Genomic DNA, 24,309 nt, shown 5'->3' on the forward strand with positions numbered 1-24,309 from the left:
TGTGAGCGGGGTGACTTGCATCACTCACAATTGTGGTCGCCTTGCGGGTGAGGTGGGTGGTGTAAATGTCTTTCAGGGAGGGGAGTGAAGCACCAATAATCCTTCCTTATGGTGTAGGCTACATGTTAAATCAGTGATTTGAACATGATTTGTGTTTATTTATGGCGTAGGCTACATGTTAAATCAGTGATAATCTGTGTTCAGTGTTCTGTATATCCCATTACAGGCAGCAGTATTATTAATCTATCTGTGTTGAAGCATTATTAATATTAGTATTAGTAGTATTATCAGTAGACATCAGTATTATTAGTATTATCACAGACATCAGTATTATTAATATTATCACAGATATCAGTATTATTCATATCTTTGTTTATCTCTGTGAAATCCTGTAGCTCAGCTTGTGTAAGGTGCCAAGAACACCAAATTCATGGCTTCAGTATCCAGAGACCTGACCTGGGCCTAATCTAAGCCTGACCTGGTCTTGGTCTAGTGTTGATCTGGTCCTGACCTGGTCCCAGAATCCTTTTCAGCATGTGCAGTTCTCTCAGGGTCTTCTAAGAGCGCATCTCTCTAATATGTTTAAATGACTGAATGTGTGTGTTACTGGTCCCATGACAGGAGCTGAATGTGTGTGTTACAGGTCCCATGACAGGAGCTAAATGTGTTACTGGTCCCATGACAGGAGCTGAATGTGTTACTGGTCTCATGACAGGAGCTGAATGTGTGTATTACTGGTCCCATGACAGGAGCACAGGAGCTGAATGTGTTACTAGTCCCATGACAGGAGCTGAATGTGTTACTGGTCCCATGACAGGAGCTGTGTGCTGAGCTCAGCATTCAGGCTGCTCTTTGGGCTACAGTGCTGAGCTCTGCATTGGGCTACAGTGTATTAAACCAGTGACGAGGGTGAAAGAACAGTGCTTTCATTAAACCTGTAACGACCAGTGATGAGGGTGAAAAACAGTGCTTTCATTAAAAAAGAAAGAATTGGCTCAGATCATTTAAAGCAGAACTAGAGATAAGAGGAGCCATCTTTTATTGGGCCACATCAGGGACATTAGTGAGAGTGAGAGAGGACCCAGCCCACCCCCCCCCCCCCCCCCCCCCCCCCATCATGTGTATTATAGTATTCCACTAATGGACCTGGGATTTCAGTTCTTTTTAAATCCGTCTGAAAGGCCTAAAACTTTGCCATATCCCAGGCTCAATTAAAGCCTATTATTCTGGCCAACTGCAGCACATGCAGGTCAAAACGCTGGGGAGAGACACAGTGTGTGTTGAGAGCTACAGGGCCAGATGACCAGAGGGGCCGGTCTGCCGCCTTAGCAGTCTTTTATCTCTGTCTTGCTAAACAGAGAAGTAATCGCTAAACAGATGATCGCTAAACAGAGGAGCAATCGCTAAACAGATGATCGCTAAACAGAGAAGTAATCGCTAAACAGAGAAGTAATCGCTAAACAGAGGAGCAATCACTAAACAGAGGAGTAATCGCTAAACAGAGGAGCAATCGCTAAACACAGGAGCAATCGCTAAACAGAGGAGCAATCGCTAAACAGATGATCGCTAAACGGAGCAATCGCTAAACAGAGGAGCAATCGCTAAACAGATGATCGCTAAACAGAGGAGCAAACGCTAAACAGAGGAGCAATCGCTAAACAGAGGAGCAATCGCTAAACAGATGATCGCTAAACAGAGGAGTAATCGCTAAACAGATGATCGCTAAACAGAGGAGTAATCGCTAAACAGATGAGCAATCGCTAAACAGAGGAGTAATCGCTAAACAAATGATCGCTTAACAGATGATTGCTAAACAGAGGAGCAATTGCTAAACAGAGGAGTAATCACTAAAGAGATGATCGCTAAACAGATTATCGCTAAACAGAGGAGCAATCGCTAAACACAGGAGCAATCGCTAAACAGAGGAGCAATCGCTAAACAGATGATCGCTAAACGGAGCAATCGCTAAACAGATGATCGCTAAACAGAGGAGCAAACGCTAAACAGAGGAGCAATCGCTAAACAGATGATTGCTAAACAGAGGAGTAATCACTAAACAGATGATTGCTAAACAGAGGAGCAATTCCTAAACAGAGGAGTAATCACTAAAGAGATGATCGCTAAACAGATTATCGCTAAACAGAGGAGCAATCGCTAAACAGAGGAGTAATCACTAAACAGATGATCGCTACACAGATGATCGCTTAACAGATGAGCAATCGCTAAACAGAGGAGTAATCACTAAACAGATGAGCAATCGCTAAACAGATGATCGCTAAACAGAGGAGTAATCGCTAAACAGATGAGCAATTGCTAAACAGATGATCGCTAAACAGAGGAGTAATCGCTAAACAGATGATCGCTAAACAAATGATCGCTTAACAGATAACTGGTTTGCTAGAATGACCAACATAAGCTGGCATGGCCAGTTAAACCAGCAGTGTAGACCAGCAACACCAGCTAAAATGACCAGCTTGAGGTGGTACGACAAGCAAAACCAGCTGAATTACCATCATTAGGTGGGTAAACCAGCTGAAGGTATGTTTTCGCAAGAGAGTTGCTGGTCTAGCTGGTCAACCTTCATAGGGTGGTCAAACAAGCTGGTCAACCAGCAAACCACCTTTAGCTGGTCAGGCTGTTTTTTTCAGCAGGGTTGACAGGCTGGTCACCAGCATGACCATCTTGCACCAGCTGTATCCCAAACAGGCTGGTCAAACCAGCATGACCAACATCCTCAGATGGTCACGCCAGCATATCCAGCTGGTGGCCTGAGCTCAGCTTGGAGTGAGATTTGGGGGGGGGGACTCACTCACTAAAATGTTTTGCTTGTGTGTAGAATTTAATAAAGTAAGTGCATTATGTACTAAGATGAGTGCACCATTTACTAAAATAAGTTTGTTCTAGAATCTTTGCTCTGAAGTCTGTCCCCGTTGCTAAGCAACATCAAATAAACGAATAGACAGTCTTCCAGTATTAAATGTGTACGTGTGATTACAAATGGATGTGTGTAGTTTGCCATTAGAATAAACAAGAAATAACATTTCCAATAATTTCCCATGATAAATTACATAATATTTGCACCTTCTTTCCTTGTGAAGCTCACACTAATTCCACCGCATTTAGTGAAATGTAATACAACGTTGCCACCTAGCGTTCAGTAGGCTATTTAAGATAAACGTGGCATTTCCTGCTTATTCTTTTGTCAACACCATGCTTTTAGGAAAACAATCTTTTTATCACAGTTCCCTCTTCAATGAGCGATTACCAGCTCGTTTTTGTAACAGAGATGGCTGTTTATTGTCCCTAGGTTTACAGAAACACCTATTCATATTAATACGTAGCCTATGGAGTGCTGCCGACCACTGTTCATTACAGCCCAGAATGCCTTGCATGTCTTTACAACAAAACAACCCAGTAAAACCTAATTTCCCGTAAACATATGCATTTGCATACTTGTAACATTTTTAATAATACTCTCCCATCATGATATTTAACAATAATGAAAAATTTAGTTTGAATACCGTCAATGTGAAAATAACTGTACTACGTCAGCAATAAATAGCTAATGTTCTCCTTACCATTTCAGTTTGTAAGTCCATACTATCCCATGGCAGAGCAAGGATTTTATGATTAGGTTGCCCGGAGACATTGTGCATACTTGGAAGGCATTGTGATAGTAGTTCAACTGCAAATGTGAAAGGTAATAGTTACCAAATATGGATGGGTGGTTTGCCAAATGATGGAAACTTTTGGAATGTTTTCTCTTTTTTTTTTAGCTTATGCACCCTCACATTGGAGTCCCGAGTTCAAATACAAAATAAAATATAATTCGATATGTGACAGTGTTCCTGAGATATGGACGACTTATTGTTTCGGAGCTTCGCCGCCGATTTCGTTTGACTGTGATGGGCAAACGCTTTCGAAAATCAAAAATCCTTCTGGTAACTTTTGTGAGGCTTGGTCCAAGGATAATGTATGTCAAGTTTTGTGGCGTTCGGACCAAATTTGTGACCTGTGAAAATTTAGTTTCGCTTTCTGTTCAATCCAATATGGCGGACGAACGACACGCCCACTTGACTTCATCTTCGCGATCAACTTACACCGGTACTGACCGGACGTTTTAAAGTTGGAACGGTGTCTCTGTCTCAAAGGGCCTAGGCGCTAGAGCTGACAAAAAATTAGGGAGATGGGAATAATAATAAAACTTAAGAACAATAAGTGTGCTGCTTTGCAAGCACACTTAAAAATCTTGACGGTGGGATATTCTATGGCTCACCAATTTACGAGATATATGTACTGAGTGAGACAAATATTTTATTTATTAGGCTAATTGCTTTTTTCACTTGAGTAGCCTATTGCCACTGAACCATTGGATCAACCAAGGACAGCAAGTTCATTATTTTGGGTTGCTATTACATTATGGTGGTTGGCCGCTCATTGCAGCAGTCCTGTATCTTTAGAAAAAAAATGTATGTGTAGTATACTCGCTCAAATTGATAACACTCATTGATAATAAGCTAATTTCATTCATTGTTGACATGGTCCATCCATGGAGGCTCAGACGGGTGTCCCGGGACCTGATGAACACGCCGCTAAAAAGCACAAACGAGTGTGAAAGTTGCAGCCGTGACGACAGGGACAGGCAGCCACGAGAGTTATTGGTCGTATAAAATGAACGTTGCTGATGTCTGGGTTACACAAAGCTACAACGACACTTCATTATGTTTTCTTAATGACTGACAGTTTAGCTTAGTTTATAAATAGGAAAATATTTTTGCCATAAAGTAGGCCTACAGCGTTACAAGTGTTCGTAGAAAGGCCTTATTTACACACACTGTTAAAGTGCCATAAGTAGGCTGGTTTACCAAAATGACAGTTGAATTTCTGAATAAAAATAATTTTGGTGCAGTTTTGACATCTTAAACGTGTAACCATAAGCGCACAAACATAACGTGGTTGCAGGGAGGGGATGTCCTATTTTGGAATTTTACCCGGATACAACGAACACTATTTTTTGATTGGATGTCGGTGGCTATTTATTTTTTTTGATTTTGCTGATGAGGGGTGCGCTAGTTCTGAACCCAGAGAGATATCCTCTCGTATCCCTGCGCGTCCTCTAATAATTACGCAGATACCTTGACATCCCTAGTAATATTTCTGCGTGAGAAATGCAAGGTGTGGCGTGTGAGCGTCTGAACTTGTTGAATTGTGTGTGTGTGAGAACCCTGTGTTTTTTTCAGCAGGGGTGTATGGAGTTTGAAAAATGTTCTGTTTTTCTGCAGGTAGATTTCGGTTTTGCATCCAGAGTCCTCCAGCAAGTTAGCAGAGAAATGGAACCTGTTCTTTTCTGAAAAATAAATTTGCATGGCCAGGAAGGAGAAGACTGCAGACACTCATGTACATAGACAACCTCTCAGCAGGTATATTTTATTTTTAAAAAATGGTTTGATTCTGTATATAACTGAAGCTGGCTGCAGAATTTGAATGTAAACTTGACTACATGACGACTCAAAGGTCAGCAATAAGCAGGGTTTTTTATTCTTGGATGAGACCTTTAGGGGGGAAATTTACATACAACACCTTACAAAAGTGTTGAAGAGGTTATTGTTGTTATGTTTAAGTGTGTTGAGATTAGATTTAGGTGTGCTTGAGCACCCCTGAAAAGAGGCCCTGCTATAAGCCATCTTGTTCTAACTTAATCCATGTTAGAGTATTTACCTGTAGTTGTTTTAAATATTTATGTTGCAGAGAAATGAGATGTGGCTTTGCAGCTGCTGCCCATGCTGATCCCACCAAGTGTATAAAGTTCGGAGGAGTCAGGCCTACCATCGTTGATGAGCCTGTGAGTTAAGACAATTGTTACAAATAGAACGAGCACCAACTATTGGCACTTTTTGAGTAAAAAGAGCTATCCCAAATCGTCCAGCCATATTTACTAGTATCAGTATCAGAGGCGAAAGAAAGTGGTGACTTCCTACCTTTGGTGGTCATAAAGTTTGAATATGTGGTTGAGTTCTAGAATTGAAGCAAATAAAAGCTTGGGCTATTAATCAAGTTAATCAAGTGAGAGCAGAGTGCAGCATTAGAGTGAGTGCAGCATTAGAGTGAGTGCTTGTGTTGAGAGCAGAGTGCAGCATTAGAGTGAGTGCAGCATTAGAGTGAGTGCTTGTGTTGAGAGGAGAGTGCAGCATTAGAGTGAGTGCTTGTGTCTACTACATATCTCGTATTGCCCACAGGGGGGCGCTCTAATACTTACACTTTATTGTACAGTAAAGCCGAGCTTAGAAGTTCTGGCTCAGAGAAGCTGTCTGTCTGATGTTTGTGAGAAAGAAAGAAAGAGTTTTGAATCAAACATAGGACAGTGCTTTGAATCCAACATATTGTAGCAGGACAGTGCTTTGAATCCAACATATTGTAGCAGGACAGTGCTTTGAATCCAACATATTGTAGCAGAAGGACAGTGCTTTGAATCCAACATATTGTAGCAGAAGGACAGTGCTTTGAATCCAACATATTGTAGCAGAAGGACAGTGCTTTGAATCCAACATATTGTAGCAGGACAGTGCTTTGGCAGAAAAGCAACATGAACTGAGTCAGCTGTGTGATCACATCATCTCCCTGTTTGAGCACTTTGGGGAATTCCTCTATTACAGTCAGTGCTGTGGCAGTTGAAGGATCCCTCAGCAGTGGACACACACCTTACTCATCCTCTGACGCCATCCAAACACTTCCTGCATTTTGGAAAGTCTGAGTATAGAGCACTTCAGTGTAAATGAACAACACTGATGATGATCTCTCTAGAAGCACTGAGAATGTGCCTAAGAGAGACAACCAGATGTTCTGCAAGCTTGTTCTAAAACCCATAATGGTAAGCTAAGTGTATTAATATATAACATTAAATGTATTAATACGCAACACATTCCCCAGCTCAGTGGCTATAGTCAAAGTGCCTCACACAGACAAAAACAAAGAGCCCATCAGTAGTACTTCCATGGCCAATGGTGGCTCTTGGGCGCCTGTTAGACATTGTTCAATGTGGCAAGTAACCTGGTCAGTTGCATGAGTATCACTGTCAGAGTGTGAGAGCTGGCAGGCTTGCATGGCCCAGGTTCCCTCGATTGTGCTTTCACAAGAGAACAGTATCAAACTCAACCATCTTGTGACTGAAATCTCTCTCATCAGACTTCTCCTATCGGCGTTGTCTTAATAACAGGAAGGTGCAGGCTGTCTACTTTCAGCAACTGCAGGCTATTACACACACACAAAGGGAAGCAGTTTCCCCATCCGCAGTAGCTTTCTGCCTCTGTGTCATTAGTATATCGGTCACTTAGTGCAGAAGGCCGTCACGCTGTCAGTAGACCAAGAGCAATGGCAACTGAACATACCGCAGCACCTGTCATGGTGAGATCTATCAGAAAACGAACCTTGCCATGCATACGGTTCCTGATATTGTACCTTGCCATGCTGCTTAAATGTCGTGATATTGTACTTATGTACCTTGCCATGCTGCTTAAATGTTGTGATATTGTACTTATACCTTGTCATGCTTAAATTACCTGATATTGTACATTAACTGTTTGTTTGTTGTTGATGTTGTTGTGCTGCTTACTGTAAATGTCCTGATATTGTACATTAATAACTGTTTGTTTGTTTGTTGTTGTTGTTGTGCTGCTTACTGTAAATGTCCTGATATTGTACATTAATAACTGTTTGTTTGTTGTTGTTGTGCTGCTTACTGTAAATGTCCTGATATTGTACATTAATAACTGTTTGTTTGTTGTTGTTCTTTCAAGCACTTTACAGAATGTATTGTGTGTAACATTCAGATTAGAGGTTTCGATTTTAAATACATTTACCATTATGTTATTTATGTTGTTGAGTTGTTGCAACATATTTATTACAGTGCATGAAAATGCACTGTACTGTTCTTCCTAGGCAACTTCTTCTACTTCTTCTTATTATTATTATTCCGCTTACCACTTTTTCCGTACGCAATTTCTCTTGAACAGTTTAACTTAGAAACTTCATTCAAACTTTGTAACGTAGGTCTTCAAACAGATCGGGTTGGTATGACTTTTCAACTTTGAAACTTTTATACTTTTTAAACTATTAAAGAAAAACTTTTTAAAAATCCCCATAGACTTAACATTGCCGATTGTGACATCATAATACGGCCGTTAAGCAATTAGAATCCTATGGCAGGTGTTCAGGTCACCTGGATCAACTGCCAGTCTCAGGCTTTAAGCATACAAACTGGCCCTATTAAGACTACACATCCTGTTCAACTGCTTCCTCTGCCAAAACTGTTTCAAAATAAAAGTCCTCACTACAATATTTCACTATTAAACAATTTAACCCTTTAAACTACTGAACTTTTTAACTGTTCAGCCATTGTAACTGTTACTTGTCATCGACTATGACTCCTACCCACTGTAGCTAGTTAGCATGTTAGTTAGCATTTTTAGCAAAACTGCTAAAAATGATTAGCTAAGTTAGCTAAGTAATATGGTTAGCATAGTTAGCATGCTAGTTAGCATTTTTAGCAAAACTGCTAAAAATGATTAGCTAAGTAACATGGTTAGCATGCTAGTTAGCATAACTGCTAAAAATGATTAGCTAGGTTAGCTAAGTCACATAGTTAGCATGCTAGTTAGCATAGTTAGCACAGAGCCTGTCTACGGAGAACCTTGCCACTCCGTATTAAGTCCCATTGTACCGAATTTTGGATGCAGTTCCACCAGAATTCCACTGGGGGCGATCGCCATGAGTGCAGAATGAATGGGAGTCAATGGAGCTAGACGGCTAAAATTGTCTCTTTCACCTGATTGTCGTTGACAAATCTCAGATTTGATTGTAGTTTGTATAACTTCAACATGGGTTATAGGTCAAAAGTTGAATGAACGAGTACTTATGTCCTTTTGATTTCTTACAGGTTGGGTCGTTGTTGCACATAACACGCTAGCATTGTGCTAATGAATGACGTCATTGACACATTTGAAAGGCTTTTAAGAACAATTAAGTGACTTTAAAAAATATAATACTCAACCAAGTGTATTTTCTTTGCCTCCCCTTTCGAATACAAATTACTTGAAAAAAAATTATATCCCGAATAAAGTGGATTTTGAGGGGTACAGCTCCATAGACCTCCATGCATTCTACACTCGTGGACGAGCGCCCTCATGTGGAACCACAGAAGGAACTGCAACCAGTTCAGAAACCGGAAGTTTTCCGAGAGTGGCAGTTCTCCCCTTTCTCATTCTCTGGTTAGCATAACTACTAAAAATGATTAGTTAGGTTAGCTAAGTCACATAATGGAAAGTTAGGATGTTAACATTGTTAGCATGCTAGTTAGCATTGCTAACATAGTTAGCATGTTTAGCAAAACTGCTAGAAAACATTAGTTAAGTTAGCTAAGTAGCATTGCTAGCATAGTTAGCATGTTTAGCAAAACTGCTAGAAAACGTTAGCTAAGTAACATGGTTAGCATGTTAGCATTGCTAACACTGCTATAAAACATTAGCTAAGTAACATGGTTAGCATAGTTAAAAATCTTAGCATAACTGCTAGCAAACATTAGAGCCATTCCAACTTTCAGTTATCGTCAAATATCTACCTATACACACCCATTAAACTATTTGAATATCAACATTCATTAAACTGCTAGAAAACGTTGGCTAAGTAGCATGGTTAGCATGTTAGCATTGCTAGCACTGCTATAAAACATTAGCTAAGTAGCATGGTTACCATAGTTAAAAATCTTAGCATAACTGCTAGCAAACATTAGAGCCATTCCAACTTTCAGTTATCGTCAAATATCTACCTATACACAGCCATTAAACTATTTGAATATCAACATTCATTAAACTTCCAGTCTGTCAACAACTTTTAAACTATTTACCTTCAACTTTTAAACAGTCTACTTTTAAACTATCTATTAAACTATCATTAAACTATCTATTAAACTAGCTGCCTATCAACAACTTTTAAACTATCTACTGTCTATCAACAACTTTTAAACTATCTACTGTCTATCAACAACTTTTAAACTATCTACATTCAGCTTTTAAACAGTCTACTTTTAAACTATCAACTTTTATTAAGCTATGCAACCACCATGTCTATCCTAGCATCACCGTAGTAACTATCTCTGTATTATCTGTTTTAACTATACATGATATTTTACATCACAACTTTAGCATTTTCATGCACTGGTAATTCCTTGGAATTGTATTTCTAGTTTAAATATTATTCTTCCTGTTTGCCGTCCCAGACCTCAACGGACCACACACCCCAGGGCAACTCTACGGGCAGCTCGTCTGTGCCACTGATTGTGGGCCTGTCTGTGGGGTTGCCGTTAGCGATCCTGACCAGCACTGCTGTGGTGCTGGCCATCGTCTGGTGTCACTTCAGGTCCAGCCAGTGTGAAGCCGTAGGGCCGAGGGAAGATGCCCCAAAAGTCGTCCAGGACTACCCCCCTGTCATCCAGGACTACCCCCCTGTTGCTGCCTTCACTTACCCTCCTGCCCCTTCGGAACACATCTATGAGAATTACCAGGCAGGAGGACCCCCTCCTCACGTAGGGACCGGGTTGCAAGCCCCAGTAAGCGCCAGTGGGGGCCAAAGGTCAGTTCTGGGCAGGTGAGGGTGGGTATAGGGGCCACACCTGGAGACTGGAGCAGTTCACCACTTCACCCTGCAGGTGCTTTATCAGATTATCAGTTATCCACTCCCACCTTACCCTGTGTGTGTAGTTCACCACCTCACCCTGTGCAGTTCACCACCTCACCCTGTGTGTGTAATTCACCACCTCACCCTGTGTGTGTGTAGTTCACCACCTCACCCTGTGTGTGTAGTTCATCACCTCACCCTGTACAGGTGCTTTATCAGATGATCAGTTATCTCTCCCAGATAGCCCTCTGGCAGTCTAGCACATCTGGAAGCTGAACAACCTGTGGAATCCACCAAACCAACAGACATTGGGGTGTTGATATTATCTTTTCCGACAATGATTCACTTATCAATTCACTACTGGGTTCCTCCTAAGTCCACTGACTAAAACTCCGAAATAAAGATGCCCTTAACTTGTTTCGTTATCACTCATCATCAGGAAGAAGCAGATCCAGACATTGACTGAAAATGCCAGACCAAAACCAGTAGAGGCGTGTAGGAAGGCAGGGTGTTTGGAGGCGTGTGGTGTTTAGAGGCGTGTGGTGTTTAGAGGCGTGTGGTGTTTAGAGGAGTGTGGTGTTTGGAGGCGTGTGGTGTTTAGAGGCGTGTGGTGTTTGGAGGCGTGTGGTGTTTGGAGGAGTGTGGTGTTTAGAGGCGTGTGGTGTTTGGAGGAGTGTGGTGTTTGGAGGCGTGTGGTGTTTAGAGGCGTGTGGTGTTTGGAGGAGTGTGGTGTTTGGAGGCGTAAAGGAAGGCAGGGTGTTTGGAGGCGTGTGGTGTTTGGAGGCGTGTGGTGTTTAGAGGCGTGTGGTGTTTAGAGGCGTGTGGTGTTTAGAGGCGTGTGGTGTTTGGAGGCGTGTAGGAGGAGTGTGGTGTTTGGAGGCGTGTGGTGTTTAGAGGAGTGTGGTGTTTAGAGGCGTGTGGTGTTTGGAGGCGTGTGGTGTTTGGAGGCGTAAAGGAAGGCATGGTGTTTAGAGGCGTGTGGTGTTTAGAGGCGTGTGGTGTTTAGAGGAGTGTGGTGTTTAGAGGCGTGTGGTGTTTAGAGGCGTGTGGTGTTTGGAGGCGTGTAGGAGGAGTGTGGTGTTTGGAGGCGTGTGGTGTTTAGAGGCGTGTGGTGTTTAGAGGCGTGTGGTGTTTGGAGGCGTGTAGGAGGAGTGTGGTGTTTGGAGGCGTGTGGTGTTTAGAGGCGTGTGGTGTTTAGAGGCGTGTGGTGTTTAGAGGAGTGTGGTGTTTGGAGGCGTGTAGGAAGGCAGGGTGTTTGGAGGCGTGTGGTGTTTAGAGGCGTGTGGTGTTTAGAGGCGTGTGGTGTTTGGTTTAGAGGAGTGTGGTGTTTGGAGGCGTGTGGTGTTTGGAGGCGTGTGGTGTTTAGAGGCGTGTGGTGTTTGGAGGCGTGTGGTGTTTGGAGGCGTGTGGTGTTTGGAGGAGTGTGGTGTTTGGAGGCGTGTGGTGTTTAGAGGCGTGTGGTGTTTGGAGGCGTAAAGGAAGGCATGGTGTTTAGAGGAGTGTGGTGTTTGGAGGCGTGTTTGGAGGCGTAAAGGAAGGCATGGTGTTTAGAGGAGTGTGGTGTTTGGAGGCGTAAAGGAAGGCAGGGTGTTTGGTATGCTCCATTGTTCTTTTACCAAACCACACGTTTCCTCATAATAATTAACTCATAGAGCTCCTCCATTCAGCTGTAAAGTCATAACGGCTTCCCTTTCATTTAGCACTGCTTTTATTCAGAGGCTTCTCTTAAATCCTTCCGTATGAAATACCCTGAAATGAAACAGCTCTAACCCTAACAGCTATCTATGAAATACCCTGAAATTAAACAGCTATCTACGAAATACCCTGAAATTAAACAGCTCTAACCCTAACAGCTATCTATGAAATACCCTGAAATGAAACAGCTATCTATGAAATACCCTGAAATGAAACAGCTCTAACCCTAACAGCTATCTATGAAATACCCTGAAATTAAACAGCTCTAACCCTAACAGCTATCTATGAAATACCCTGAAATTAAACAGCTATCTATGAAATACCCTGAAATTAAACAGCTATCTATGAAACACCCTGAAATTAAACAGCTATCTATGAAATACCCTGAAATGAAACAGCTAAATACCCTGAAATTAAACAGCTCTAACCCTAACCCTAACAGCTATCTATGAAATACCTTGAAATTAAACAGCTATCTATGCAAATTCAGCAGGAAATAATAAATACAACTAAGAGAAGAAAGACATTTACACTGAAGTGAAAAAAAAACTGCTACTTCCTTTTAAAGAGGAAATTGAGCTTAGCTGAGTTTATTGTGTAAACAATGCCTGAAATGTGACAATACTGAAATGAAACATGACAACACTTTTGAAACATTTCCTGTGCAGGTCCCAACCGCCATGACAACGCACATGACGTTTAAAACACTGTTTAGTTCTGCTACGCATATTGAAGCTTGGCTGAATTATTTTGCTGAATCCTGAACTTTGACTGCTAAGTAACACTCTACGCATCATTTGTTGTGTATAATTTGAGTATCATCCTGATAATCAACACCAGTGTATTCTAATGCAGTATGGGTGTGTGCTTGTAATATTCAGTCACATGGTAAAGTTCTGTCACATGATAAAGTTCTGTCACATGGTAAAGTTTTGTCACATGGTCAATTTCTCTATGAAAATCAAATGCCGTTTTCTTTCTTTTTAGAAGTCCTTTTTTTGGTCGCCAGTCGCCCAGACAGGTGGACCCAGGAGACACTGGGATTTATGCCAACGTTCCATCCACGTTCCCATCCAGAACCTAACATGCTTGAATGCACCCCTGAGCATGCTGAACCTCTGAACTGAACCCCTGAACTGAACCCCTGATCTGAACCTCTGAACTGAACCCCTGATCTGAACCTCTGAACTGAACCCCTGATCTGAACCCTCTCCTCGCTGTGTCCCCTCACTGCTTCACTAGACCCAGATCACATCACAACCAGAACAGGACGGGATCCAGACTACTCCTGCGTCTGTTACCTACTCTCTGGGACAGTTCTGTAACGGTCTGTTACCTATACTCTGGGACAGTTCTGTAACTGTCTGACTCTCTGGGACGGTGTGTTACCTACTCTCTACTCTCTGGGACAGTTCTGTAACTGTCTGTTACCTATCTTATCTCACTGGTTCGCTTAAATTGCTCCCTACCCATCTTGAGCCAGATCTCTTAAATGCCCCCTACCCATCTTCAACCAGGCGTGATACATAATGGCTTCAAACAGACTGCTTTATATTATCATGGAATAATATGAAATGGGAAATGGAATGGAATAATATGGGATGGAGAGAGAGAGGAGTAGTTCGCACACTGAAAGAAATGACTTAAACAAAGTCTACAGAAAGGAGTTTTTACATTTAATTTTGGGAGCAAGAGCAGACGTTTCAGCCGTCCGGCTATTCTCAATGCTCACAGTGTGAATTAAATGTAAAAACTCCTTTCTGTAGACTTTGTTTAAGTCATTTCTTTCCGTGTGCGAACTACTCCTCTTCAACTCTTGGCTTAAACGCACCTTGCTAAACTCTAGATCATCTGAGCGCAACAATACTCCCCTGCATCATAATATGGGATGGTAAATGGTGGAATAACATTGATTACAAATACACAGCTTGCTGGTTTTAAATGTGAAAATAGTGTGATATAGTTTATTATCACTATGTACAGGTGATTATGAATATCAATAAAACATACTAACTGAAAAAGGTGAAAATATATGTATATAGTCACATGATATGGATACAGTTTATAATGGCTCTCATCCGGTGTGTCTGTCTTGTTTCTACATGTTGGAAAACGTGATGCTATGCAAAGCATGCATTCAGAATCACTTAATACTATGCAAAGCATGCATTCAGAATCACTTAATACCATGCAAAGCATGCATTCAGAATCACTTACAACGGCACTCAAAGTTCTCAAAGTGTGTGTGTGTGTGTGTGTATCAGATCAGAACCAGGTGTATGCTATCTGTACTGTGCCTCCTCTCTCTCTCTCTCTGTATGTGTGTGTGTGTGTGTGTAAAATGTATTTGATGTGTGACCCCTGACCATTGTTTGAATTACGGGGGGTAAGGGGGGTCCGACCCCCCTAGATGAGACTTGGACCCTCCCAAAAGGGATGAAAATAATAGTTTGGGGGGTACTGAAAAAAATGTAATAAAATGTAATGTTATCCAATATTGCATGTAATTAAATGCAGTTTTACCATCACATAGCAGCAAATCAGGATATGATCTAATGAAATACCATCACATAGCAGCAAATCAGGATATGATCTAATGGAATCAGGATATGATCTAATGAAATACCATCACATAGCAGCAAATCAGGATATGATCTAATGAAATCAGGATATGATCTAATCAGGATATGATCTAATGAAATCAGGATCCCAGTAAACAAAATAAAGTGCTGGCGACGTCCCCTAAAGGTCCCCTGGCGAACGTCACCTCCTCGACATTGTGTAGGGTTCCCTTTACGTCCCGCGGACCTCTGTTCGGGAGGTCTAAAAGACGTCCACGAGACTTTGAGAGGGCGTCCTGTAATGGTCACCGCGACGTTTATATTTCCACAATGGTAAAAAAAAGAAGCACAATTTGATACGGTATTACATCCTGTAAATCTCAGCGTTGCTAGGAGAGAGGTTGACGGAACATGAACACGCATTAATGACTTGTTCTACAACTACGCAACCAACTTTACTCACCTCATATTTTCACGCATGTATGAAATCACGTCCTCCGAATGCATTACACTAATGATGAGTAGACATGGACATTTATACCGGGCTAGGATGTGCTGCTTTCACATCTACAGTGTCATTTTCTTAATAAACTAATACGACGTTTTAATGGGCATATCCCGTAGCATATTGTTCAAAACATCATCAGAGTAGGCCTAGGCTAGCCTAAGATAAATTGTTCATACCATATTGTTTCAAAATATAAAAAACTAATAATAGCCAAAAATACTAAATGAATCGCAATGCATGCTGGGAAGCAAAACTCAACATGAAATTAAGTACATGAAACATAACTAGAATGCATTACGTTATATCCACTAATTTTCTTGGACCTGTGATCAAACAGGGACTATAAATGTAAGCCTATCTTCCTGGAACATTGCAGATAAAGAAAAATTTATCGTTTTCTCTAGGCTATGAATGCTCTTTATAGCCAACTATAAGATGAAATAAATAGATTCTGATGTTTGTATTCTATATCATTGTTTTATTAATAAATAGTAAGGCTCTGGTGAGGCAGAGAGCTTGCTCCTCGTTAGAAATCTCATCGGATATGTGCACTCTTTGCTGTTTCCACAAGGAGCTGCTGTAACATCGGGGACAGCTATCGTGACACTTTTAAACGCGAGCATGCGTCAAATAAATTACAATGACATTTAAACAAGTCATGAAGAAGCAGTATCCTTAATTCTTCTGCAATGTAGAGCTAGATCGTTTTGCTTTACAAATTAAGTAGTCACTTCTGTTGCTAGACAACCCTAAACAAATGCTACGTGGTCTGTTTTTAACATTTCTCTAGTTTTATTGCATCGTATTCAGCTCCAAAAGCCGGTTCAGTCCCAATTCGGCCGTGTGTGTGTTTCTGAAAATAAAACAGATAATAAGTACGTGACTACGTTAAATAAACCACTGCCTATTTAGAGCATGTTACATGCATCACGTAATGACAGTTATCTGAAGAAAAGCGCATTGTAGGCTAAGCTAGAAGATAAGAACAGCGACTTTGCTAACGTTACACCAAGCATCACATCAGCTAACAAGGGTTAACGTTAAACTCAAAATATATGTGCTACATAATTTAGCATGTCTGCATGAGTTATGTAGCACATATACATTTTGAGTTTAACATTAACCCTTTTCCCTGTTTATGAAGTTGTGCGTCTATGAGCAAAGTAGACATATGGTTCTACTTTGCTCATAGACGCACAACCTCATAAACTGTATGATATGTTGCCTTAGACTACGGTAGGCTAATGCAGCTACTGCTAGAGACTAGATAGATAGATACTTTAGTCATCCCCAGACGTGTAACGTGAAGTTGTGCATGGATGTGATGTCTCCGTCCTGCAGGCGGTAGCCAGAGCGCTCTCAACTCCGCTGCCATGTGTGAATAAACAAACGTCCCCCCCATGTCCCCGGTATAACGTTATTGTTGGGTCCTTAGGAGGTATTTGAAATGACCAAATGCAAATGTCATCCGAGGGACCTGACGGTGACGTCCCCAGAAAGTCCTGCACCGGACGTCACGCAATAACCAAACGATAACTTGCTCCGGACGTCAATAAGGTCACCGGAACGCCTGCTAGAGAACATGACGTTCGGGACCAATCGGGGACGTCGTGAATGTCGGCATGAGGTTCGGGGGACGTCCGGTGTTTGTCGGGATATGATCTAATGAAATCAGGATATGATCTAATCAGGATATGATCTAATGAAATCCGGATATGATCTAATGAAATACGATTTTCAAACCCTCACCCCAATGGGCTGTACCATTTCTCTGGTACGTTCAGACTGTGAACTTTGTTATGATATAATACTGACGAATTAAAAAAAATGCACAGTGTAGGCTGTAAAAGCCTGATATACGAATGGGTTAACAAGCGGTGGGCATACATTTGTCTAATATTTCACTGCCTTTGTAACATAGTGATAGTCAACCTTTGAAAAGCATTGAGTAGCAAGATCACTATGGTTTAACGGGAGGTCTCTCTTCCACTCAGCGGCCACGTCTGACCCTATGTATTCACTGGACACTGCTGTTGCATAAATGTGTCACTCTGGTGCGCTCTCTTCAGAAGAGACCAAGCGAGAGGTCACTGTGATGCGCTCTCTTCAGAAGAGACCAAGCGAGAGGTCAAGTTCCAGTGTCTGCTGTAGCTATGCTATCTCGGTTAGCAAATAAGTAAGATCAAAAGATAACCTCCCGTTGTATATTGCCGTTTTTTAGCAAATAAGGAAGATCAAAAGATAACCTATCATTGTATATTGCCGTATTTTTGTAGATACACAACACTATCTGTACTGCACCTCCTCTCCCTCTGTGTGTGTGTGTGTGTGTGTGTGCCAGATCAGAACCAGGGGGATATTCCATCAACCTCACTAATGAAGGCGGCGCTTAACAGAAATAGCCTGGCTTGAACTAGCGTAGACTTTCACTTGGGGCTGAAGCCGTTCCATTAAAGGGGTGGTTCAGGATTTTGGACATAGGACCTCATTTCCAAGTAAGCAAGTGTGATATTTATCAGTGGAGACCGTTTTCAACACGTTTCATCCAGTCCTTCTAGTTGCAGAGTTCGCAGGTGCTAGGCTAGCGCAAGTCAACGGTATGTGCTAGCCTGCCACTAAAAACAGTCTTACCCACTCCAAAGTACACCCAAGGCAAATAAATTATAACGCCAGACCTCGAGTGTCCTTTGGAGTAGGTAAGACTATTTTTAGTGGCAGGCTAGCACATACCGTTGACTTGCGCTAGCCTAGCACCTGCGAACTCTGCAATTAGAAGGACTGGATGAAACGTGTTGAAAACGGTCTCCACTGATAAATATCACACTTGCTTACCTGGAAATGAGGTCCTATGTCCAAAATCCTGAACCACCCCTTTAACTCAAGTTAGCGGCATCTTGGCCTCGTTTATTCAAGCGAGGTTTAGTTCAGCTTCATCTCTGCTCGTGCACGAGGTGGAAAAGTAGACCAAAACAGTAGATTGACGAAAAGACGATATATGTCGTAAAATTAAGACAATACTAGACGATTTCTGTTCATAGGCAAGCGCCATCTACAGGATTTTCATCGAAAGTCATCAAATTTAACATCGAGAGAAAAAAATAGATTGCCTACAGAAATTGGAGGATAATGAAAGCATAGGCCTACATTTAAAATAACAATGCTAATGGTTTGAAATCAATTGCGAGTTTGATTGGCTTCACTCTTGAACAAAACGAGTGAATGAAAAAATAGTATAAACTCAAAAACAACTTTGGCATATATTCAAAACTATCTATAGCCTACGTTCTTATATTAAAAGAGTTCACTCCAAATTATTGTCTAGGTGTAGGTGGTCATAAAATAAATTAGTATCAACATAATAGCCTGTTGTCTCCCATGTCCCAAAGTGTTTGAAATAAAATTATCTGAAATGCAATGGCTTTCAATTCAATTTATGCCTAGTATTTAATCTGTGTAGCACACAGTTGATTTGACATTCATGAACAATCGTCGACTCATGAAGCAGTTTTAATTATTAGCTGCCTAGGCTACTGAATAATTATCATTTGGCTTGCATCAGATAGCCTATAATATAGCCCGCAAAGCTGTCACCGAACAGCCTACCAAATGTGCATGACCCTTTATCAGCAGTAGACATATGTCTTTCATCAAAGATTATATCTAAAAATGCCATTATCAAGGTGATAAGCAATGTAGCCTTCATACGGGAAGCGAACCTGCGATCACGGAAGAATGTAATTCCTTTCCTATGCCGTCTTGCTGCACGTTACACCACCACCGAACGTAAGTGACGCAGAGTAACACGATTCCTAGAACCACACGCATGTGAAGTTAAAACATTTTTAATCGTATAATCTTCATACGTTCTTTGGAGCTAGTGAATGTGTAAATCCATGCTTGGTGCGCGGGGGCCAGCCGCGTATAGGTGTAACGGAGAAACAGCCAATCAGATTGAAGCTTTGTTCTGCCCTGTGCATATCATTATCTATTTTATTATTTACTTGAAAGGCACAGGTTCAAATCCCGTCAGGAACATTATGAAGTATGAAAAAATGAGTAGAAAGCATTGAAAATAATTATTCTTTAAAGAAATTTGCAACTGTAAATGTAAAATATAACTTAATCATTTGTTTTTGATGGAAGAAATGCTGCTCCTTCAGCACAGTAAAATACTGCAATAATAACTAGAAATGCAATTCCAAGGAATTATCAGTGCATGAAAATGCTAAAGTTGTGATGTAAAATATCATGTATAGTTAAAACAGATAATACAGAGATGGTTACTACGGTGATGCTAGGATAGACATGGTGGTTGCATAGCTAAATAAAAGTTGATAGTTTAAAAGTAGACTGTTTAAAAGTTGTTGATAGACAGTAGATAGTTTAAAAGTTGTTGATAGACAGCTAGTTTAATAGATAGTTTAATGATAGTTTAAAAGTAGACCGTTTAAAAGTTGAATGTAAAAAGTTCAGTAGTTTAATGGGTTACATTGTTTAACAGTGGATTATTGTAGTGAGGACTTTTATTTTGAAACAGTTTTGGGCAGAGGAAACAGTTGAATAGGATGTGTAGTCTTAATTGACCCAGATTGTATGCTTAAAGCCTGAGGCTGCAGGTGGCCTGAACACCTGCCATAGGATTCTAATTGCTTAACGGCCGTATTAACTTGCACCACTATGCCACTTTCTTTATTACTTAGGTCAAACAGAACTACCCAAGCCTTTTATTGGCCTGACTTTGCACTAGTACTTTATTGACTGTCCATGCACAATTTCAACCAAATTTTGCTGCTCTTATCTTTTCATTATTATATGTGCCCTCTTATTTACTTATTTACTTACTTTTTTGTTTACTTGAATGTTATGTTTGTCTGTGGACTTAAATTGGTAAAATATGTCTGGTCTTCACCGTGGGATAGTGAGAAACGTAATTTCGATCTCTTTGTATGTCTGGAACATGTGAAGAAATTGACAATAAAGCTGACTTTGACTTTGACTTTGACTTATGTCACAATCGGCAATGTTAAGTCTATGGGGATTTTTAAAAAGTTTTTCTTTAATAGTTTAAAAAGTTTCAAAGTTGAAAAGACTTAGCAGCTTGGTCCGTTTGAAGACCTACGTTACAAAGTTTGAACGAAGTTTCTAAGTTAAACTGTTCAAGAGAAATTCCGTACGGAAAAAGTGGTAAGCGGAATAATAATAAGTTGTTGTTGATGTTGTTGCCTTGGAAGAACAGTACAGTGCATTTTCATGCACTGTAGTAATATAATGCAACATTGCAGAGGAGAGTACTTTTTCAGTTATTCTCTTATTTGTTTGTTTAATTATCATTAATATCTTCCAGGAGAAAAAAGAAAGGCAATGTGTAGTATTTCAGAAGCAAGGTTCCATTTTATTTGTGAACAAGTTATAAATTACAGATAGTAAACAGTTATGAATAACATTGATAAAAAAAAAAACAGCATTCTTTGTGTGTGTGTGCATGAGAGGCAGTGTGTGTGCATGTGTGTGTCTAATCCTGTGTGTGTGTGTGTGCGTGTGAAGGTGTGCGTGCGCCTGTGTGCGTGACAGTGTGTGTGTGTGTGATAAAATCATCTCTAAAAAGTAATAAAAGTTGGTAAATTAAAGATTTAAGTTATGGTTATGGTTATGGGATTTTGCAGACGCCTTTGTCCAAAGCGACACACACACACATAAACAACATAATATTTAAAATTTAACAGGGAACAGATTAGAATGTTGGTCAAACTATAATAAGGAGAATAACAATACTAAACAACAATGACAATTCAATCAATAGCCTAATAAAATAAGCAATGAAAATGAGGGAAAAAGCGAAAATAAACAATAATGTCCATTCCATCAATAATATAAAAAAAACAATGACATGGTAAGACTATATTAAGGATTATATTAAGTGATACAAAAAATTACAGAACATTGGAGAACAGCATACTATGACTAAATGAACACCAGCTGAAGAAGGCAAAGTGTGTGTGTGTGTGTGTGTGTGCCTGTGTGTGTGTGTGTGTGTGCCTGTGTGCGTGTGTGTGGGTCGGCTGCTGCTGGACGATACACTTAGACACCAGGGTTGTGCACAATTCGAATTGCAATTCTGCTTCCTGTTTGCTACCTCATTTGAAAGTGAAATTCAAGAATTTGAAAGTGAAATTCATTTGAATTTGAAAGTGAAATTCAAGAATTAAATTGGAATTTAAGAGCCAGTTTCAATTCCATTCTGGAATTTTGCACAAGCCTGTTAGACACTGCTGCTGGCCCTGGGTCCGCTGCTGATACAGCGCCATTGCTGCTGGATCCTGGGTGCGCTGCTGTCACTGCTGATGCTGCTGGGCCCTGGGTCAGCTAATGTTGGACGATACACTGCCGATGCTGCTGGGCCCTGGGTCGGCTTATGTCAGACGATACACCGCCACTGCTGAACCGGCCGCTGCTGTCAGACGATACACTGCCACTGTTGCTGGGCTGTGGGTCCACTGCTGCTGGACGATACGTTGCCGATGCTGCTGGGTTCTGGGTCGCCCCCGCTGAGCCCGTCTGCAGTGCCTGGTCAAGGTGCCACCACAGTCCTCTCTGTCTCCCTCTGTGTTCTGACGGACCTGTAGAAATAATTAAATGTCACCATTTATGTACAGTCCTTAAAGCGGGTAACTGAATATGACCACAGCGTTGGGCTAAAACATTTGACCTACCATTGGGAGAGTACCCTTTGATTTAGCTCACACAGCTGTATCGGCGCCCGACCCATCAGCCTGCGCATATCACGCTCTGGGGTCGCCTCCTTTCAGTGCCACTGTGTCCCTTGCCTCCATGCACACCCTGTCCACCCTCTTGATCTTCTAGGTAGTGGTCCCCTTCTGGCGGTACTCAAGGGCCAGTTCTGCTGCAGCGGAGAGCCACAGGGTCAGTTGGGAGGACGAGGGCTCAAACCTAAAGGGGGACACAGACGCAACTTTCTACGAGGAAAAGACAAACAATTTAAATCACACCATACAGAATCCATTTTGAAGACACACACAGATCCCTGGAGTTGTAATAATAGCCTATCACTATTAGTTTGATAGTGGTGTAGTCATTAACACACATAAAAAAATCAGGTGTTCTGTTTACATATCTAAAGCATACTTAGACTTCGAATTTCGATTTCACAATGTAGTAAAAACATCTAAAGGGTCTAAACATGCTAGCCAGATTATCTGATGAGGGCTTAAATACATTTACAGAGACCACCAGCCCTCGTAAAAGTAGTAAACAAAAATAGTCCTTTCATTCATCACTGTTTTTAGCATGGAATTCCCGGTTGACATGTTTACACTTCAAACGCATATTTACACCTCAAATTCCAACTCCAAACTGTTGTAACACCATCTATATGGTCTTAAGAAGTGAGCTAGGGTGTCTGATCACGTTTTTAAAGTATTTCCAGTGATCGTCAGGTCTTTACAGTGGCGATTGGTAGCTCATTCGTTTTCAATGCATTTAGCTGCTAGCATGCTAATCGTGGTTGATATTCTAACGCATCTAAAGCATATTTGCACTTTACATTTCGAGTCCACACAGTAGCAGTACATTCTCCAAGGTCTCAACATGTAAAACCAATAGTCTGATCGCATTTTAAACGCATTTCAGAGAGATCGAACCTAGCTACTTGAATGTAAACAAGCGGTGCTAGCCTAGCCAATTGGTGGCAGAGAATTAGACTAGTGTCAGTACGGCGCTAACAAGATATTATCACGTAAAATCATGAATATCAGACAAAGTATCCAAAAATATAGCGAGTTTCATTCATTGGATAGCACGTAATTAGACCAAACTTACCTGAGAGTAAAAAGTCAGTCCGATATCTGTCATCAGTAACGCCGACCACAACAAATGATTCAAAGATGGCTGCCAATATTTTTAAAAAGCAGCTCAACAGCGCAACAGCGCCAAAATGCGTAGTGGACAAAAGCATATTGCATCCGTAGTGTTAAGAACTACCATAGAGAATGAATGGGAAAAGTTAAGAAAGTTGACGGAACCATCTTTTTGGACTCGTTTTCCGACTACTTGTTTTTTTTTTTTGCAACACAGCTTAATTTAGCTTGAAAGTTAACCTGCTACGGAGCAGGTTAGTTCTGTGGCATAAATTCCCATGGTTACGAAACTGGGATTCACGTTAACCTCATTAATGGAACGGAATTCTCACTAAAATTAGCGAGACTTATTGAAATAAGCCAGGTTTGGCCTTTAGCGAGGTTGATGGAATACCCAGGTGTATGCTATCTCTACTGCGCCTCCTCTCTCTCTGTGTGTGTGTGTGTGTGTGTGTGTGTGTGTGTGTGTATGTGTGTGTGTGTACATGCACATGTTGAAATAAATAAAACACAGCCAAATCAATTTCAGTCACAGTACCAGGCACAAAGTGTCACAAAATATCAAAATATTTTATTCAAAATAAATGCAATAACATTTAGGATCTATTTAAGACAATAACATTTGAGTAAACAATGAACCTGATGTTTTATTTTGTCCTTTAAATCAGACTAATAGTGTATCAAAACTGAGGATGTTTAGTCAAATCAACAGGCTTATGAATCTCACCTGATACCTGTGTCTGGTCTCTATAACTCAGTTCACCTGGTGCCCTCACCTGATACCTGTGTCTGGTCTCCATAACTCAGTTCACCAAGGGGGTATTCCATTAACCTCGTTAATGAAGGCGGCGCTTAACAGAAATAGCCTGGCTTGAACTAGCGTAGACTTTCACTTGGGGCTGCAGCCGTTCCATTAACTCAAGTTAGCGGTATCTTGGCCTCGTTTATTCAAGCAAGGTTTAGTTCAGCTTCATCTCTCCTCGTGCACGAGGTAGAACAGTAG

The 24,309-nt window shown here is 41.0% G+C and overlaps 1 long non-coding RNA gene across 1 annotated transcript; it reads right to left on the bottom strand.

Moving 5' to 3' along the window:
* Nucleotides 1-21,264: 21,264 nt before the first annotated feature.
* LOC121678362 lies at nucleotides 21,265-23,423 on the bottom strand. Its single transcript, XR_006021220.1, has 3 exons — nucleotides 23,269-23,423; nucleotides 22,143-22,406; nucleotides 21,265-22,049 (listed from the first exon to the last, which is right to left on the bottom strand). It is a non-coding gene; the product is annotated as an uncharacterized LOC121678362 (long non-coding RNA).
* Nucleotides 23,424-24,309: the final 886 nt, after the last annotated feature.

This window comes from Alosa sapidissima, chromosome 12 (genome assembly GCF_018492685.1).
Source record: "Alosa sapidissima isolate fAloSap1 chromosome 12, fAloSap1.pri, whole genome shotgun sequence".
In the NCBI taxonomy this organism is placed as follows: domain Eukaryota; kingdom Metazoa; phylum Chordata; class Actinopteri; order Clupeiformes; family Clupeidae; genus Alosa; species Alosa sapidissima.